The sequence below is a fragment of the Schistocerca serialis genome, chromosome 4 (assembly GCF_023864345.2).
Source record: "Schistocerca serialis cubense isolate TAMUIC-IGC-003099 chromosome 4, iqSchSeri2.2, whole genome shotgun sequence".
NCBI classification, from domain to species: Eukaryota; Metazoa; Arthropoda; class Insecta; order Orthoptera; family Acrididae; genus Schistocerca; species Schistocerca serialis.
The window spans coordinates 214,454,067-214,475,379 of NC_064641.1; the positions used below are offsets into that span (position 1 = coordinate 214,454,067).

General features: G+C 45.6%; 1 non-coding gene across 1 annotated transcript; it reads right to left on the minus strand.

The window, feature by feature from the left end:
• Positions 1-18,623: 18,623 nt before the first annotated feature.
• Positions 18,624-18,696, minus strand: Trnas-acu (transfer RNA serine (anticodon ACU)). The gene has a single exon. It is a non-coding gene; the product is annotated as a tRNA-Ser (tRNA).
• Positions 18,697-21,313: the final 2,617 nt, after the last annotated feature.

Here is a 21,313-nt window from a genome sequence, read left to right on the forward strand (position 1 = left end):
CATAGTGATATGTCGACGATATTCTATGCCTCGTTTTGTTTCCCTTTCTAGCAAGCCATCCTTACCTTATATTTCAGCTTCAGCAAGATAATGCCGACCCTCCACCCTCCCCCACAAGGCGAGAGTTTGTACTACTTGTCTTCCTGTGTACTAAACCGTAATTTGGCCAGCAAACCAGAACGATTGGAGCGTTATAGGCAGGGCCCTCCAACCATCTCGGGGCCTTGACGATCTAACTTGCCAGTTGGACAGAATTTGGAATGGTATTTCTCAGGGGACACTGAAGAATGTCATTCAATGCCAGGCCGAATAACTGTATGCATAAGTGCTACAAGTGGACTAAAGAGTTACTGACTTACGCGATTTCTTAAGCTGTTTCTGTTTAATAAATAATCCAGTTTTTCTGAAATTGTAATCATTTGTTTTTCAGTACATGTACGCCACCTCTACTGATTTCCGTCCCACTGGGATAATTCCTTCGTGGTGCGTCGTTTTTGTCTTACAGTGTATCTGTAGACTGGTAAGAAACCTCGCGCAGTGTAAACGAAAAGGCCAGACATTAAGCACACTGGATGAGATTTTCACTCTGCAGCGGAGTGTGAACTGATATGAAACTTACTGCAGATTAAAACTGTGCCGGTTCGAGACTCGAACGCGGACCTTTGCCTTTCGCGGGCAAGTGCTCTACCATCTGAGCTACCCAAGCACGACTCACGCCCCGTCGTCACAGCTTTACTTCTGCCAGTACCTCGTCTCCTACCTGCCAAACTTTACAGAAGCTCTCCTGCTAACCTTGCAGAACTAACACTCCTGAAAGAAAGGTATTGCGGAGACATGGCTTAACCACAGGTTTGGGGATGTTTCCAGAATGAGATTGCGAGCAAAAGGCAGAGGTCCCGAGTTCGAGTCTCGGCGCGGCACACAGTTTTAATCTGTCAGGAAGTCTCACATGCAGCACACTCTTTTCTTTACATTTTTTAACCGAATTTCATATGGTATAATTGTTTAGGCAATGGAGTAGTGACCTGTTCTAACGTAACATATTATGTGAAGAATATTAATGTATGTAGTCCACCGAGGAAAGAGACTGCGTTAATAAATTAGGCTCATGCAGAACTTTATGGAGGTTTTATTTGCCGTGTTCTCACGCTGTCTGCTATTAATATATTTCGCAATCTTCAATTTTTTGCTTGAGGTTCTAAATTGTTGTTGCGGTGACTTATTGAACCTTCCACATTTGGATATTATGAGGAATATTGTTTAAACGTTAGAAACTGGAGTATTAACAGGTATAAAAATCTAACATTTGTGTCATTTTACTCTGTTTGGATTTAATAGATGTTTGGAGGCAGAATACAGTTGTGTTGTGTGTAGAGTAAGGTAACACGTCGGACGACAGTTTTCTCGTTTCAAGTAGGGTCATTTCGACGTCAATTATTCTCCTCATTTACGAAGAACAGACGGGTATTGATGGTTGACTTTTTTGGATTTCACCAATATAGTCCGCCCGATTACTGTCAAATACGATAAACTGCGACTATTTGCTCATCGTGAGACACTTGCATTCAGTGGGCAATGTTGAAGACAAAAAGAAAGAAAGGTAGAATCGGTTAAACGACCTGTCAACTACGAGATAGTTTAAGTTGAAGCAGAAGCTACGACATGGAGGAACAGGGAAGGAAATCGACTGTGCCCTTTCAAATAAAAGATCTCAGTATTTGCCTTAATCGGTTTAAGGTAGTAGCGGAAAGTCTAAATCAGGATGGTGAGATGGTGATTTGAACCACTGTCTATTAACTTCACAAAAATCAAATAATGATTGGCCTTAACAAAAAATATTTGAAGCAAACGCCAATGTGAGTCCTCACAATGCAACGTTATGCATCTGGTGACAAAGAAGGTGTTTTGTGTTAAGAACTGCATCCTACGGGTGTGGCTATCGCATTTGGCATCTGTTACTAGCAACTGAGACGCCTTATGCTTGCAACATAAGAAAGCGAATACGGAAACTGCATCAAGTGTTACTACTGTTCGACAGCGCCTGTCTGCGTTCTGCTGATTTCACAAAAGAATCGATCCAGGAAGTTGTAAGCGGAGCATTATCTGCCACGCTTGTTTTACTGGCTTAGCGTCCTCAAGCGTTTACCTTTCTTTCTGTTTATCGAACAACAATCAAGAAAATGTCTTTATGCTGTGGCGTAACAAGCTTTCTACGCCACACTGGGAAGGGAGCCGAAAGGCACGCGTACACACACGCCGACTGGCGTCAAGTCTGGAACAGGATACGTTATGACTGCTATCAAGAAAATACGTAGCTTTGGAATATACTTCACTTTTAATCACTCCTTGTGATACATCTCTCTTGACTATACAAATGAGACTCGTAAGATACATGCACTGTTACAATTGGCGCCTTGCTAGGTCATAGCCATGGACTTAGCAGAAGGCTATTCTAACTGTCTCTCGGCAAATGAGAGGAAGGCTTCGTCCGTATTGTCGCTAGCAATGTCGTTGTACAACTGGGCGAGTGCTCGTCCGTATCTCGAGACCTGCCTTGTGGTGGCGCTCGGTCTGCGATCACACAATGGCGACACTCGGGTCCGACATGTACTAAATGGACCGCGGCCGATTTAAGCTACCACCTAGCAAATGTGGTGTCTGGCGGTGACACCACATTCCTCCCCCGCAAATCGGCGAACGGTCGTGTTATAAGGCTTCCGCCCGCCGTGGGGAGGACCCCATGTTGACGTATGCGATGAGGTGGAGGAGCTTAACAACAGGCGAGGCTGTGCCACCCGCACCCGGCCATTCGGTCCGAGGGGAGCTAGGAAACGCCTGAAAACCTAGTCCAGGGTGCACGTCAACATGCGGGGTATGCGCCCGTAAAGAGACAGGAGGGGGCGAAGGTTCGACCTCCATTGCGTCGGGGCATCCGACGCGCGAAGACGCCATGTGGTCCGGAGCGGGCAAGAGTTCCATGGCGGAGGACGGCTGGTCACGGGAAGCGATCGGCGGCGCGTGACCCAGGGAGGCGCTTGGCGGCTGCAGCGAAGCGTCGAATGCGGGCGGCGCCGGCGGGAGGACAGGCGGCGGCGGCGGCGGCGGCTGCGGCGGCGCGTCGCCATGGGGAAAAATGGAAGGCATCGTCGGTAACACCTGGGGATGAGGCGAGCCAGTATATGGGTCCCCAGGGCGCTGACCGGACGGCACCGTCGCTGAAAGCAGACGGGGAGCGGCAGAACCCGTGCGACGACAGAGGCGCAGCTGATTGAGATGCCGACGCACCTCACCAGAGGCCCCCAAAACCAAATACATCGCGCGGCCGAGGCAGCGAAGAATGCGCCCTGCGAGCCAACGCCGTGAACCTCGATAGTTGCGATAAAATACTACGTCGCCTGGAGCAAAAGCAGGAGTCTGCCGCTGCACAGGAACCTGATGCGGCGGATGCAGCAAAGACATCAAGGTTCGATGAGGACGACCATGGAGCAACTCAGCCGGCGAGCGACCATCTCGGGGCTGAGAGCGATACGAAGACAAAAAGAGCAACAACGCGTCCTCCCGAGAATGCGACTCTTTCAGCTTCAACATCTGGGACTTGAAAGTCTGGACCAACCGTTCAGCGGCACCGTTTGACTGAGGCGAAAACGGCGCGGATGTCAGATGTTGAATACCATTGGCCCGGCAGAATGACTAAAATTCTGCGGACATGAATTGTGGGCCATTGTCGGAAACAATAGTCTGCGGAAGACCTTCAATGCAAAAGATAGCAGACAACGCTTGGATGGTGGTGGAGGACGTCGTGGAAGACATCCGGACAACAAAAGGAAAATTACTGAAGGCAACTACCTGAACCAACCATCGAGCATTCCAGAATGGACCAGCAAAATCAATGTGCAAGCGTTGCCAAGGGGAAGTGGCTTTTGGCCTTGCAAAGACTTTCTGCGGTGGTGCGGATTGTTGTTCGGCACACGCCATGCAAGAAGAACACATATTCGTAATCGCAGCATCGATTCCGAACCAATTACAGTGCTGACGAGCAAGTTGTTTCGTTCGCACTATACCCCAATGTCCTTGGTGAAGAAGCCGTAAAACAGAGGACTGTAACGAACGTGGGACCACTACTCTGGACTGATCATTATCAGAACGCAACAACAAAACACCACGTCGAACAAAAAGTCTCTCCCTGTGAGCAAAAAATCGGCGAACCAACGGATCCGCAATCCGAGACTTTGACAAAGGCCATTGCGTAGCAACAAAACGCAAAACGGTAGCAAGGACAGGGTCAGCAGCTGTGGCTGTAGCTACACGACGAAAATCAATCGGAAACGAATCGACCACTTCATCGGTTTCCGAATCAATGAAGATGCAAGCAAGTTCGGAAGAATCGAATGCTCCATCCTCAACAACAGGCAAACGGGACAACGCATCGGCGTTTCCGTGCTTAGCAGTGGACCGATACAGGATATCGTAGCAGTACTGCGAGAGGAAAATAGACCAGCGAATGAATTTCTGCGCTGTACGTGGAGGTACAGGCTTGGTCGGATGAAAAAGCGATGTCAACGGTTTGTGGTCTGTGAAGATGGTAAAGTGACGACCATACAAGAAATCATGGAACTTAGTAACACCAAACATGAGAGCCAAAGCTTCTTTCTCTATCTGTGAATAATTTCTTTGTGCAGACGGGAGCAATTTGGACGCAAAGGCAATAGGGCGATCATGCGAGCCAACTTTGTGCGCAAGCACAGCACCGATCCCGAAATCCGATGCATCTACCATCAACAAAAGGGGTTTCCGGGGATCGAATGGCGTAAGGCATGTATGAAAAAGCAACGCCGATGTCAACTGGCGAAAGGCGCGTTCGCATTCCGTCGTCCAGACGAACGGAACACCTGTACGGCGTAAGCGATGAAGCGGAGCTGAAAGGAAAGAGGCATTGCGCACATCCACTCACACCTTGTGATTCTAGATCATTTAATGTTCGTACGACCTCATCACGCAATGCGTGGGGAACATTGCGCGCTCTGAAAAATTTCAGTTGCGCGTTTACTTTCAGTTCCAAATGTGCTTCATAGTTTTTAGCGCAACCTAAGCCCGGTGCAAAAATGTCTGCAAATTCGTCACACAGACGAGAAACACTGTCTGAAGGCACAGTTTGATTCACTGATAGGTCCTGATTTACAATAGATATGTTAAACAATGAAATAAATCTCAACCAAACTAGTTCACTGCAGAAGAAGAACGAAGAACGTAAAATGACACAAGTTTTGTTTGTCCCTTGTATGTTGCAAGAAGAGTGCACTGTCCTAACACAGGGATGAGCTGTCCTGAATAACTTTTTAACTGAACATTTGCGGCACGCAACGGAGGTTTGCCCAGTTGTTTGTACGTGTCGTGATTGAGCAATGAAACTGCAGCTCCGGTATCGAGCTGGAATGGTATGACCTTGCCATTAAAGTCCATATCTACAAAAAGTTTATTGTCCTGCTGACGACAAGAGCGACTGTCTCGTGCAATTTGAACTGATACAGGTACAGCAGCATTTGCTAATTGACGTGATTTCCGGCGACGTCGACGCACAGTTTTTGTGGGACGAACACAGTCACTGTTAGAGAAAGTGGCACTGGACAAAGCGGAATTAACTACATGAATATCCATGGGCGAAGGTCCACAAGCCTGAGTGTCCTCGGTTCGATTCCGGCGCGAAGCAAAGGGCCGGGAATGGTTGTGATTGTCTGATATGAGCTTTTTCTGGCAAACACTCTGAACATGTCCTTTCCTATTGCAGAAAAAGCAAATAGCTTGGCGTGACGGGCAATGTTCACGCGAATGTCTAGTAGCACACTGCGGGCATGATTTCACTGCATTTGTGTGCTGGCGCGGCACACCTGGTTTAGAGCGCGGCGGCAGCTGCGTCGAAGTGCGCGAGGGCAGGTGACCGGGCTGCGCAGCTCGCCCGTCGGGCCGGTTAATGTTACACACTGCTGGCGAAGTTGCAAAAGATTCCTGAGCACAGTCAAGTGTGTCTTGTCTATCCAATATGTCTATCACTTGTTGAAGGGAGGGATTAACTAGTTTCAAAATTTGCTCCCGTATGCGAACATCAGAAACGTTCTGTGCAATTGCATCACGTACCATTGTATCTGAATAAGAAAGGCCACAGTCACAAACAAAGTCACAGTCCCTAGTAAGTCCTTGCAATGTTGCTACCCACTCCCTATTAGTTTGACCGGCCGTACGTTTTGTACGAAAAAACGTATACCGTTTTGCAACCACATTAACTGTTTCTTTAAAATAGGCATCTAAAGCAGACAAAATTTCTTCGTAGGACAGAGTTGCTACGTCGCGTCGGGGAAACAATTTCACTATCACACGGTAGGTGGGCACACCGACACAAGAAAGCAAAAACGGCTGCCGCTCATTACCTTGAATTCTGTAGGCGGCTAGATGAAAACCAAACTGTTGGGACCATTCTGGCCACGATTCTTGCGCTGGATCGTAGTGCCTCAAAGGCGGTGCAACTGCGAGTTGTGGCTGCGGTAGCGGTGAAGCGGCGGCTGCCGCATCGGTTTGAATGGCACGTTGACCCTGGACGAGCTGTCCAAGGGCATCCAATAACGCCTGCGTCTGCTGATTCTGCAAGCGATAAAATTCGGACAGTACATCTGGAGATTGTGGCGAAGCCATGACACAAATAAATCAGAGCAAAGCAAGTAGAAAGAACACGATCCTTTAAGCCTCGTCGCCAATCTGTTGTGGCGTAACAAGCTTGCTACGCCACACTGGGAAGGGAGCCGAAAGGCACGCGTACACACACGCCGACTGGCGTCAAGTCTGGAACAGGATACGTTATGACTGCTATCAAGAAAATACGTAGCTTTGGAATATACTTCACTTTTAATCACTCCTTGTGATACATCTCTCTTGACTATACAAATGAGACTCGTAAGATACATGCACTGTTACAATTGGCGCCTTGCTAGGTCGTAGCCATGGACTTAGCAGAAGGCTATTCTAACTGTCTCTCGGCAAATGAGAGGAAGGCTTCGTCCGTATTGTCGCTAGCAATGTCGTCGTACAACTGGGCGAGTGCTCGTCCGTATCTCGAGACCTGCCTTGTGGTGGCGCTCGGTCTGCGATCACACAGTGGCGACACGCGGGTCCGACATGTACTAAATGGACCGCGGCCGATTTAAGCTACCACCTAGCAAGTGTGGTGTCTGGCGGTGACACCACACTTTACATATGAAAATGCATTTTAAAATGGAAGTAACTACATCTTTAATCTCGAAACCAGTTGCTGTCTACAGGAGTAGAATCCAAAAACTGTCTGCTCTTCATCAGACCGTTTTAGTTAATGTAACGAAATATACTATTGATGATTAATTTCTCTCTTGCGTATTTCTTTTCAATAAACCAACAAGAAGCGCTATAAAAATATTCGCTGTTCTAATACAAATAAATGACAACTTACAATGACGTTCTTTTGGACATGTCTGTAAGAACAGACATCATATCCATATAAGTATATAGTGGTGACAATACCGGCCATGACCTTCTTCTTCTGTGCGGATGCACACATTTTCCCCGAACTCTTACAGGACTTGGTAAGAATGTCTTCCACTAGTAATGAGTGTGATGGGGTGGGACACTGCGAATGTAGTGTGTGGACGTACAAGGTGAGAATGTGGGTCTCACGGAAGGCGTGCCCTTGGTGGCTCAGATGGATAGAGCGTCTGCCATGTAAGCAGGAGATCCCGGGTTGCAGTCCCTATTGGGTTACACATTTTCACCTGTCCCCGTTGATATATATCAACGCCCGTTAACAGCTGAAGGTATTAATATAATTCTAATTTCGTTCTAGACGGCTGCAGGTCATGTCCGAAAGAACAGACACCATATCCCTATACGTATATCCCCATCCTGTCTTGCCATTAAAAATGCGTTTCCTACAGAGACATACTCATGCCAGTTATGGTCCAATGTTCACATAGTGGAACTGTGGTCGTCGTCGTAAGGTCTTTTACCCCCTTTAAACTAGACGACTTTCGTTTGATACTTATTTCGTGAGATATTTGCCCCGGTCACGATCAATGGACCACCCAGTATATGGAAATAGTTCTTTACAGTATTTACCACATTTGGCTGCGATATGATAATTACACCGCACACTCGACCTCTGTGAGTAGCGGCAGTTGTATTAGCCACTCAGTATATTTAAATGCATGATACAATATGAGACATGACCACAAATGCTTACCAAACGTTTTGAATCTCATTCTTACTCTACTGTTTGCATTGTTTTGCGAGAGCTTTATTTAGTTTCACATTTAATGCTACAAATACAATGATGTGACAAAGATCAAGGGAAATATCCGAATATCGTGTCCGACCTCTTTTTCACGGAGTAGCATGGACTCAACAAATCGTTGGAAGTCCCCTTCTCTAGGGATACGTCCATAACTGGGAAAGTATTGCCAGTGTGGTCACATCATTCGCTTGAGCCGTCCAGAAAGTTCTTCAAACCAATCGCGAACCATTGTGGTCCAGTGACAAGGAGCGTTGCCATCCTTAAAACTTCCATCGTTTTTCGAGAAAATAAAGTCTACGAATGTCTGCAAAACGTCTCTAAGTAGCCGATCATAACCGTTTATGGTCACTGGTCGGTTCATCTAGACCAGAGGACCCAGTCTAATCGATGTAAACATATCTCACACCATTATAGAGCCACCCCCAACTTTCAGAATGTCTTGTTGACATCTTGGGTCCACGGCTTCGTGAGGTCTGCGCCACACTCGAACCCTGCCATCAGCTCCTACCAAATTGAATTGGGACTCATCTGATCAGGCCATGGTTGTTCAGTCATCCAGGTTCCAGCCAGTGTAGTCACGAGCACAATAGAGGCGATGCAGGCAATGTTGCGCTGTCAGCAAGCCATTCGCGTCGGTCGTCTGCCTCCATAGGCCGCACTGTTCCAACGGATACGTTCGTGGTACGTCCCATATTAATCTCTGCGTTATTTCGTGCAGTGTTGCTTGTCTGTTACCATTGACAACTCTACGCAAGCGTAGCCCCCCCCCCCCCCTCAGTAGTTAAGTAAAGGCCGTCGGCCATTGCGTTGTCCTGTATATTTCGGCACACTCTTGCACTGTGAATCTCGGAAAATTGAACTCTCTAACAATTTCCGAAATTGAATGTCCTATGCGTCTAGCTCCAACTGCCACTCCGCGTTCGGAGTGTGTTAATTCCCATTGCGTGACCATAATCAGTTCGAAAACCTTTTCACATGAATCACCTGTGTTGCTACGCACCAGTGAAATCAAGGGCACAGTAAACTTCCGCCCACACACATCTTTATCTTCACACATCCATTTTACAGCTACAGTTAAAATATATCCGCTCCAGACGGCAGCACAATGTACATACTTAACAGAACACTAACAAATGGCGTAGGAGTCTTCATTCCCCAACATCCTCCCCACCCTGGTCCATCCCGAGGGGGATGACCAGCTGGACCGGGCGACAGCCAGGCTGGCAGAGGATGATGCACCGTATTTTACTGTATCTGCCGTGCCGCACTTCTTCTACCACAGCCCTCTTCCACAAATGCCGTGGTTTGCTGTCTTCTTGGAGCAGAACAGTCCGCAGCTCGGGGTCGTGCGGTAGCGTTCTCGCTTCCCGGGTTCGATTCCCCGCGGGGTCAGGGATTTTCTCTGCCTCGTGATGACTGGGTGTTGTGTGATGTCCTTAGGTTAGTTACGTTTAAGTAGCTCTAAGTTCTAGGAGACTGATGACCATAGATGTTAAGTTCCATAGTGCTTAGAGCCATTTGAACAATTTTTTGGAGCAGTACAACCTCTCCAATTCTCGGTTTCCTTTGCGAAGTGTATCCCTTCACCTCATGGTATTGTCTTAGCAGCAGGAGGTATTCTGTCTTCCACCTGCGCCAGATGTCGTCGTTAACCTTTTGTCTAAGTCGGAACTCCTTGGCAAGGTCCCTTCTAGTTGCTGGCTCTGGCCCATATGGAATTATTACTAATTTCCCACCATTTAGAAAGTGGGCTGGCGTCAATGCAGTGTCACTCTCTCCTTGAGTGACGGGTCGTGAGTTTATTGCGGCTTCTATGCTGATCAAGGTGGTGTTTAAGATCTCTTCATCCACCTGGGAGCGACCAAGGACATTCCTCAGGCAGCGCTTGACTGAGCCTACCATGCGTTCCCACCAGCCTCCCCGCCAAGCCGCACGTGGTGGTATGAATTTCCAAGTGATTCCATGGTGAGCACAGCAGAGCTGTACGTCAGTATGCTGCATGGTTTTGAAAAGCACTGACAGTTCTGAGTTGGCTGCATGGAACGTTGTAGCATTGTCTGAGTAGACAGTGATTGGTAGTCTCCTACGTCCTGCAAAGCGTTGCACGGCCATCAAAAATCTGTCAGTGGACATATCAGTTGCAAGTTCAATATGAATGGGCCACATTGTTGCACATGTGAATAGGACCATGTAGGACATTTTTGTTTGATGTCCGGATTTGACATATAATGGTCCGGCAACCTGAGTGTAAACGACAGCTCCGTCAATGCACTGCCCTTGTAAGTAGGCTGTTTAGGTTTTTAGGTCGTTAACGCCACGTAGCGCTCTGTATGAAAATCACTGGCTGTGCTGTGTGCAGTCTGTGGCTGGTTTGCATTGTTGTTTGCTATTGTAGTGTTGGGCAGCTGGATGTGAACAGCGCGTAGCGTTGCGCAGTTGGAGGTGAGCCGCCAGCGGTGGTGGATGTGGGGAGAGAGATGGCGGAGTTTTGAGAGCGGATGATCTGGACGTGTGTCCATCACAGTAAATTTGTAAGACTGGATGTCATGAAGTGATTATATATATTATGACTTTTGAACACTATGAAGGTAAATACATTGTTTGTTCTCTATCAAAATCTTTCATTTGCTAACTATGCCTATCAATAGTTAGTGACTTCAGTAGTTAGAATCTTTTATTTAGCTGGCAGTATTGGCGCTCGCTGTATTGCATTAGTTTGAGTAACGAAGATTTTTGTGAGGTAAGAATTCATGAAAGGTATAGGTTATTGTTAGTGAGGGCCATTCTTTTGTAGGGATTACTGAAAGTCAGATTGCGTTGCGCTAAAAATATTGTGTGTCACTTTAGTGAATGTCTGAGTACGTTCAATTTTGCTCAGCTGTTTGAAAGTCAAACAACATAAGATGTTTATCAGCACAGTCATTTATAATTTTTCTAAGGGGACGTTACACCCTTTTGTAGCTCGTGCAAGCTACACTACCGCCATTCCTGTATGTGCATATCGCTGTCCCGTGACTCTTGGAACCTCAGTGTATGATCACAATACACAGCACAGTGAATTGTTGCTAGACTTCCCAGAGCGAGGACGAAGACACGTGCGGGTAGCGGACGCCTTTCCGCATTGCTCGGATCTGGAGTCAGTCAACTGGGCTGGTGGCGCGATTGGCGTCCAATTGCTTCCCCGTAAACGACTTAACAATAGCCGGCGGTGAGGCAGTTTCCCGGGAAAGCCTTCACGCGCCGGCATAATCGAGCGGAACTGCTAAATATGCATGGGCGGCTCGGCTCTAATTGCACGCGCGCTGCCCCCTGTCACAGACCCACGCGGCCGCGTCACACCCGCTCGGTCCCAGCCGCGCCGCACCGCGGCGCAGCGTGGCCGGAAGGGCTATTTATAACAAGGCGCTCTTTGTGCGACGCTCTTCCCAGAAGCTGCGCCTTCTCCGTATGCACTAGGCGGGGCTCCGATACACGACGCCTTTTTTAATTAAATACTCCCTCAGAGGCAGCGGCGGTCTCCCGTCTAGACTGATGCGACCCGTCTGCACTGACAGCGCCGGCTCCGACGTTCGTGGACCACTCCGGCGGCTACGACAGTAACAGGGAGTATGGGTGACACAGACGAACGCGAGAACGTTCTCCTGCCATAGCCTCGATTTACCGTCATTACCTGCTTAAGCGGAGTTCGCAGCTTCCAGTTCCCTCCTGCGCGCTGATCGGGACTCAAATGTATACGTGGACTGAGGGCAGTTGGGACACATTCATGGGATTCATCGTCCTAGAACAAGCGGCTGACAAATGTGCAAGATGTTCGAAATTCTCAGGTAAATAGGTGTTAACTGGAGGGAGACATGGGTACATATAAGAGGCATTCAAATGAAAACCGAACATCTGCCACAGCGGGGCTATAGAATGATTTCATTCAAATGTAATCACTACACGTGTTACCACATCTATCCCACTCGGAGACGAGACGATCAGTTCCTGTTTCGTAGAACGCGGTCAGCCGCTGTCGGGTACGCATCCACTCTTGCATTTCCCCGCCCGAGTGAAACCGACGTGCCTTTCTTCAGTTGGTCAGAGATGTGAAATTCACACAGTGTAAGATCTGGACTGTACAGAGGATGTTGTAGTGTTACCAACCAAATTACTGGAGCGTAGCCTCAGTCCGATTGGCAGCGTGGGTTGGTGTGCGTCATCGTGCAATCGGATGACTCCATCTGGCAACATTCCTCGGCGTTTTGACTTTATGGCACATCATACTTATGCAAAATGTCTCCAAAGCACTGTGTATTGATTTTTATTCCACGCTTGAGGTATTCGACAAGCAGAGGGCCCGTGCCCTCCATAAAGGGAGTCATCATGACCTTAACAGAACTTGTGTGAACAGTTATGGATTTCTCCGGCGGGGTGGTGTGTTTCCATTGTTGGCTTTACTATTTTTCCTCTGGCTGTCGGAATGCTGACAGCCAGGAGCATCCTGTTGCACAATAATGCCCGGTCCCCCACTGCCAATCAGACGGAGGTTGCTCTTCAGCCATTTGACTGGGAAACACTGCACCATACGACCCGGACTGTTCACTGTGTGATTTTCATGTCTTTAGCCACATGAAGAAATAAATGCATGGACGTCGGTTTCAGTCAGACGAGGACTGTCGTTTGGTCAGCGGCCGACCGCATTCTTCGAAACAGGAATTGATCGTCTCGTTTCCTGCTGGGATAAATCTCTAAACCCATGTCGTGATTACTTTTCAATGTAATCATCCCACGGTCCTCTTGTGGTGGGTGTATGGTTTTCATTTGACTGCCCCTTTTATGTTACAATACGGTTACGAAACACTGGCATTGACGAGATATTTATTTATAGCTTTGCCCGAGACTTTGTATGTGGAATTTACTTTTGACTTATAAAGCTTCTTTATATTCAACGGCCACGCAAAAAGCAGCTGGCACTTACATCCACGCCTGCAACATGTAGTGTCTGGACTTGTACTCTGTTTGTGGAGACAGCATAACATATACCCACCGGATGCTGCATATGTTTAAAGCGAAATGGTAAATTATTTGCAATAAGCAGGTGTATGGAGTATACATTTCTATTGTCTATTGTCAAACCACAATTTATGAAAGATGTTTATATTTTATTAATAGGATTAAGAAGGAATAATAAATATTTGTCATGTTGGAAATAATTGTGGTAGCAGGGAATGTCTGCACCATAGTATTGTTGGCAAGAGAGACCGCACATTGATATAGTTTTAAAAAGGGCGGGAGGGACAGCGTATGAATACATTTTAAGAAAAGAGCGAGAAAGACCGCGCATTGATACATTTTGTAATGGTAGCAGGGATTGTCCGCACCAGAAAGCATTGTTGGCAGGAGAGACCGCACTTCAGCGTTCGTAGGAAGTCAGTAGTAAGGGAGAAGTGAAGCGAGACGGTAGCAGGTGTGAAGCGAGAGGTTGAGAGGAGCGGTGTGCCTGCCAGCCACTAGCTATGATTTACAAGAGATTATAAACGGATGTACAGAGACATCAGCTAACTATTATAATAAGAGGAACTAATATTATTGAATTAATTTTTTGAGGAACTCAAGTCTACTGAAGCTATGTTTGCGCATTGCTAATTGTAATATTATTGTAAAAAGTAAGTCCCATTTGAAAGTTTTTAAAATCATTTCATTCAGAATATAATTAATTTTTGCCAGCAATATAGCATTACTGATTATAATCCATTTCAAAAACCATCAACGTAAAACTTCGCAAAATTTTATTGTTATCAAGAAAAAGTTTAACTATGAATTACGTAACTTCAATTAAATTAATTAAAGAATAACGTCAGCTTTGCTATTAAAGAATAACGTCAGCTTTGGTAATAAATACAGCCACTTATTATGACAGCCCACCAGGAGCTAATACAGTATAGTAAAACAGAGTAAGTATATTCATGTCGCAGTTCGATGTATATTCATGTCGCAGTTCGATGTAGCAGTCAGATGGCGATCCAGTAACAGTGTAAAAGGTAAGTAACAGTTTCGGGTTATTGCAGGTAACGACTGAGGGCCACGACGACGAGACAATCTATGTTTCGTCGAAATAATCAGAAAATAACTTTTAATAAGCAGCATTGAAATTTGTATGCGATGATAAAAAAAGAGAATTAATTTCAAAAGGAAGATTTCATTTGTTATTACTAAGCAAGAGGTAGAAATCCTAAGGGAAGGTTACATAGATTATTGCAGAAGGGAAGGTTGCGTAGGCAAAAAAAAGAGATATAGAGGAGACGGGAAGGTTTCACAAGGTTTGGAATATAAATCTCTCTCACCTGCACCAACCTCCATCAAAATTTCTGCTTCTTTGATAACACATTAGAGAGATGTAATTTTAAACCTCTGTGAGTGAAGAGTTCTCACAAGGGAACCTCCCCATCGCAGCCCCCTCAGATTTAGTTATAAGTTGGCACAGTGGATAGGCCTTGAAAAACTGAACACAGATCAATGGAGAAAACCGGAAGAAGTTGTGTGGAACTATGAAAAAACAAGCAAAATATACAAACTGATTAGTCCATGTGCAAGATAGTCAACATCAAGGATAGCGTGAGCTCAGGAGCGCCGTGGTCCCGTGATTAGCGTGAGCAGCCGCGGAATGAGAGGTACTTGGTTCAAGTCTTCCCTCGAGTGAAAAGTTCAATTTTTTATTTTCAGTTTATGTGACAAACTCTTATGTTTTCATCACTTTGTTGGGAGTGATTATCACATCCACAAGAAAACCTAAATCGGGCAAGGTAGAAGAATCTTTTTACCCATTCGCCAAGTGTACAAGTTCCTGTCATGTGACGCACATGCCGCCACCAGTGCCGTATAGAATATATCAGACGTGTTTTCCTGTGGAGGAATCGGTTGACCTATGACCTTGCGATCAAATGTTTTCGCTTCCCATTGGAGAGGCATGTCCTTTCGTCTACTAATGGCACGGTTTTACGGTGCGGTTGCGAAACACAGACACCAAACTTATTACAGTGAACAGAGACGTCAATGAACGAATAGACAGATCATAACTTTGCGAAAATAAAGAAAGTAAACTTTTCACTCGAGGGAAGAATTGAACCAAGGACCTTTCGTTCCTCCGTCTCTAATGACCTCGTTGTCGACGGGACGTTAACTACTAACCTCCACCACCACCACCACCTTTCGTTCCGCAGCTGCTCACGCTAACCACGGGACCACGGCGCTGCTGAGCTCAGACTCTCCTTCATGTTGCATATCTTGCACACGGACTTCTCAGTTTGTATATTTTGCTTATTTTTCCATAGTATCACACTACTTCTTCCTGTTTTGTCGACTGATCTGTGTTCAGTTTTTCAAGGCCTATCCATTGTGCCAACTTATAACTAAACCTGAGGGGGGTGTGATGGGGAGGTTCCCTTATCAGCAGCGAGATAATGCATGATGCCCTTAGAGTTATACAGTGCCTCAATTTCGGGAGGAGTTTACAAACAGCGAGTTAAAGCCAGATATTGAGCTGCAGCAAGTTTAGCCTCACGGTCTTCGTTGGATTGTTGAGACCCATAATCCTCAGTATTTTAGCCGTTGTGGTCTCTTCAGAAAGACTCGACCTCATTTTTATTCATAAACAAATCGAAATCAAAGTGTAATGATGAGGATCCCAAATCACTGGGCCGGCTGAATAAATTCATTTTTCTTAGCAAAGAATATGAATCAAACCTACCGAAAGAATTAATGCAAAGTCGTTAAGTTTTAAACACACAAAGTGAAACCAGTAAATCCGTAACAAGCCAAGTAAATCCGTTGTTAGCATGTATTCGAAAAATAAGACTACAGTGCTTAATTCTGTCACTGACATAAACTTTCGAAAATACAGATGTTACCGAAATAACAGACTAACAGCACCATCTGTTGGCTCTTTGGTGTGGTATGCCCTGATGAATAAACATTAGGTCTACTAATATGAGCAGACGATTTTCGATAAAACTTTAAAATACTGTATCTTTTTCTTTCCTCGATCCGATTTTCATGGAATGAAGCCTATATGTTACCTCTAGCTACGCTCAAGGTACCTGTGAAAGCCCAATGAAAGTTAGTGTAGTTGTTTTGGATATCAGCGTGTTCAAACAGGCACACAAAGAGACACGACGGGTTTATAGTACTATTATATGTGTAGACAGATGTAGATGTACAAGAGCTAAGAAGGAGAAATGACATACGGAAGATTAAGAACGACGTGCTCGACCGAAATAGTCTGTGTGACAGGGATGTAGGCTTTCATCCCTACTGTTCAATCTACAGGAGGAATGATGAATATTCAGCGATATGACAGGAACGATCATTTGAAGCAAAAATTTTTATATGGACATATACCTTAGTCCGAATGGTCCCGGGGATATAACACACTCAATATACATCTTATCATTTATTTTCTGTTTGATTCAGTGCATTGTCAGGTTTACACATGTACCTTAATTTGCAAACATTGCAACACGTGCTTTACAAGTTTTCAGTCAAAAATGTGTATTTTTAACGCATTCACCTCTAAACATTACCGTACACATCACATTACTCATCTTGTACAGTTCACAACAGACGTTCAAATATCCCACCATCAGCTCCAGTGCATTTTTGTACTCTTTGGAGAACATGTCGTGTTGCTGGTCTGAGTGCCTCTACACGTTCGTTAATGACGACGGCACCATCCGATGCGACCAAACAGTTCATCTCGTGTATTCACCTTCCACTTGTACGCCTCAGACTTCATTGAACCCCATTAAGAAAAACGTAAAGACAAAAGGTCTTGTCAGCCAGTTTACTGTACTACCACGACCAATCTAGCGTAGGCTAAGTGCGGTTGAGATGTCCCCTCACATGTCTGTTAAAAATGTGGTGGTGCTCCGTCGTGCTGGAAGTGTATTGCAGTCCGAGTAGCTAAGGGAATGTCCTCAACCTGTTCAACGAACGAACTATGCAAAATATGTAAGTAATTCTGTCCCGTTATTTGCTCTTCTAAAATGACTGGACTTAAAAATATATGTGCATTAAATATATTCTATCTTGGAAACAATTTTTAATAGGGCTTATGTCCCCAAGAAGTTTTTTGCAACAAATCAGCATTTCTGTAATATCCCACAATATTGACCATTCATCTTCGGACACCCAGTATAAGTACGAGTAGAAAAAGCAAATAAGAAAATACAAGTTCAGATGTGGGATTGAAATTTACGGTGAAATCATGTAAATGATGAATGTCAGTGCCATGCTCAGTGAAAATGAAGAACAGCAGAACATTTCGAATGGAATGCAGAGCCTAATGAGGACACACTGTACACAGATTGTAAAACAGAGTTGGAGAAAGTAATGAGTATAGTAGAAATGAGATTATCGATAAACTTAACATCGACATTGAGGACCGTTAAGCTGACAAAAGTTGTGCTACCTTGAAGCAAAATAACACGTGACAGATGAAACAAAGAGCACAGAAAGACCTTACTAGCGCAAGCAAAGAGGGCATTTCTTGCCAAAATAAGCCTACTAATCCCAAATACCGGCCTTGATTTGAGGAAGAGTATTTTAGAATGTAGTAAAACTGGAATATTGAAGCTAGAAAGTCTTTGTGGATGTCGACGACGATGACGCGAGATTCAATACTGGAAGTTCTTAATTCCAGTTTAAGATAAATTTTTAACAGTACTTTCGATATTCTGTCACGGTTTTACTTCTGTCATCGGTTGTTGCAGATTTGGTGGAACCTTTTTCTGCTACCTAAGTATTTCAATTATTTATTAATAATGAACTGGAAAATTGCGATTATGATTCCTCGTAAGCGTCAAGATGTTTCAGAAAAAACGCAGATTTGTGCCGGGTCGGGAATTGGATTTCCCGCTTGTCACGGGCTGTCACCTTAACCACTTAGGCGACCGCTTGCCCCAAACGGGAAATCCACGATCGAGTCCCGGTACAGCACAGACTTTCATTTATTCTGAAATATTCTACAGCTAATACGGAGCCATAATAGCAGTTTGCGAGTTGTTCTTAATTTAAAGCGCCTGTTGATAGTCAACTCTATGTCCCAGACACTGACTGCACTGTAGTCTTTAGTTTTATTTTACTTTTTTAATTATCGCACCATATTATTCTCGAAGGTGATGCGGCCATCACACAGTGTATATATGTGGTGTCTATTCTTTTGAATATGTCCAACAGATCAGACACCATTTTGATCCTGTAGTCACTATGAATCAAGCAGTATTAAAGACTTCAGCTGCCGGTGGACATTGATTTATATTTACGGGGAAAGCTGAAAATTTGTGCCGGACCGGGATTCGAAGCTGGGTCTCCTGCTTAGTAGGCAGACGCGCTGACCACTACGCCATCCAGACACAATTGTCAACACAACTGCATGGGCCACCCTACAAAGTCTCCTGTCGGACTCAAAGTCTCAACTTACCACACATTACTGATGTAGAGCTTCTTGCCCATTATCCTCATTAAATGAGGCATTTCGTCGATTCCTCTAAGAGTTCAAGCTTGGTTTGCAATGATGGGATCATTGGCCATCCGCAAGAAGAGACATCATTTTAATCCTGCAACCACTATGAATCAAGACACAAGGGAATTAGAGACATTATCTGCCAGCAGGCATTGATTTATATCAATGGCGAAACTTAAAAATTTGTGTTCGACTGTAATTCGAGACCATGTCTCCTGCTTACTAGACCAAGGCACTGACCAGTACGCCTACCAGACACAGTAGTCAATACAACTAGCGCGACTCCCGTCAGACCTTACCCACACCCTACTGATATAGTGCCACTCAGACACACTGAAGAGCCAAAGAAAGTGACACATCTGCCTAATATCGTGTAGGACCCCCGCGAGCACTCAGAAATGCCGCAACACGACGTGGTTTGGATTCGACTAATATCTAAAGTAGTGCTGGAGGGAACTGACACAATGAATACTGCAAGGCTGTCCATCAATCCGTAGGAGTGCGAGGAGGTGGAGATTTCTTGTGCACAGCACGTTGTAAGGCATCCCAGATATGCTCAACAATGTTCACATCTGGGGAGCCGGCCGCAGTGGCCAAGCGGTTCTATGCGCTACAGTCTGGAACAGCGCGATCGCTACGGTCGTAGGTTCGAATCCTGCCTCGGGCATTGATGTGTGTGAAGTCCTTAGGTTAGTTAGGTTTAAGTAGTTCTAAGTTCTACGGGACTGATGACCACAGCAGTTGAGTCCCATAGTGCTCAGAGCCATTTGAACATTTGAGGAGTTTGGCGGTCAGCGGAAGTGTTTAAATTCAGAATAGTGTTCCTGGAGTTACTCTGTAGCAATTGTAGACATGTGAGGTGACGCATGGTCCTGCTGGAATTGTCCAAGTCTGTCAGTATGCAAACTGGAGATGAATGGATGCAAGTGATCAGACATGATGCTTATGTGCGCGACACCTGTCAGAGTTGAATCTGGACGGATCAAGGCTCACATATCACTCAAATTGTAGACGAGCCACACGATTACAGAGTCTCCACAAGCTTGACATGCAGGGTCCATGGATTCATGAGGTTGTCTCCATACCCGCACATGTCCATCCGCTCGATACAATTTGAAACGAGACTCGTCCGATCAGGCAACATGTTTCCAGTCAAGTCCAGGGCGAGGCGTAAAACTTTGTTCCGTGCAGTCATCAGGGTACATGAGTGAGCCTTCGGCCCCGGAAGCCCATAAGGATGTTTAATTGAACGGTTCACACGCTGATACTTGTTGATGACACATCATTGAAATCTGCAGCAATTTGCGGAAGGATTGCACTTCTGTCACGTTGAACGACTCTCCTCACTCGTCGTTGGTACCGTTCTTGCAGGATCTCTTTGGCCGTAGCGATGTCGGAGATTTGATGATTTACCGGTTTCCTGATATTCACGCTACACTCGTGAAATGGTCGTACAGGAAAATTCATACTTCATCACTACCTCAGAGACGCTGTGTACCATCGGTCGTGCCTGAATGTAACACAAAATCTGATAAACTGCCATTGTAACAGCAGTAGCCGATCTAAAAGCTGCGCCAGGCACTTGGTGTCTTAGCCGGCCGGAGTGGCCGTGCGGTTCTAGGTGCTACAGTCTGAAATCGAGCGACCGCTACGGTGGTAGGTTCGAATCCTGCCTCGGGCATGGATGTGTGTGATGTCCTTAGGTTAGTTAGGTTTAATTAGTTCTAAGTTCTAGGCGACTGATGACCTCAGAAGTTAAATCGCATAGTGCTCAGAGTCATACATACATACTTGGTGTCTTATATAAGCATTGCCAACAGTATGCTGTATTCTGGCTGTTTACGTATCTCTGTATCTGAATACGCATGCCTATACCATTTTATTTGGCACTTCAGTGTGTATAATTAAGACGAGAATGGCTACTGATTCCTTCTGTGCACATGCGCACCAATCTCGAGCTCTTACAGGAATCGGCGGAATGCCGCGAGTAGTCAGGATAATAGGCAAGAGGCACTACATCAGTAGTGTGTGGATAAATTTAGAATTTGTGTCTGACAGGAGGGGTGCTAGGGTAGTCCACGCAGTTGTGTTGACCACTGTGTATGGATGGCATCGTGGTCAGCGCCTCTGCCTAGCACGCAGGGGACCTATGTTCGAATCTCGTCACGATACAAAATTACAACGTTCCCCATTGATATAACTTAATGCCCAGAGACACCTAATGTCTTTAAATTGCTTTGTGTCCTGCATCATAGAAGGAGCCGGTATTCGCCTATGTTGACCATGTTTTTGACGTGTATATCTGTATAGCTAGCAGTCTGTTGGTAGAACTTCCTTGGTGTTTCCAGATATTATTTTTTCAGTTGCGGTACATCAGCCAGTAGCTGCAATTTTCGTTATGGATAGTGACGAAGAAAGTGTAGAGCCAGTCGCACAGCTCTGTTCTAATTTCGTTGCAGCTTTCGAATGTGGGTGACGGTAGCATTGGCTCAAGCATCCTCGAGTAG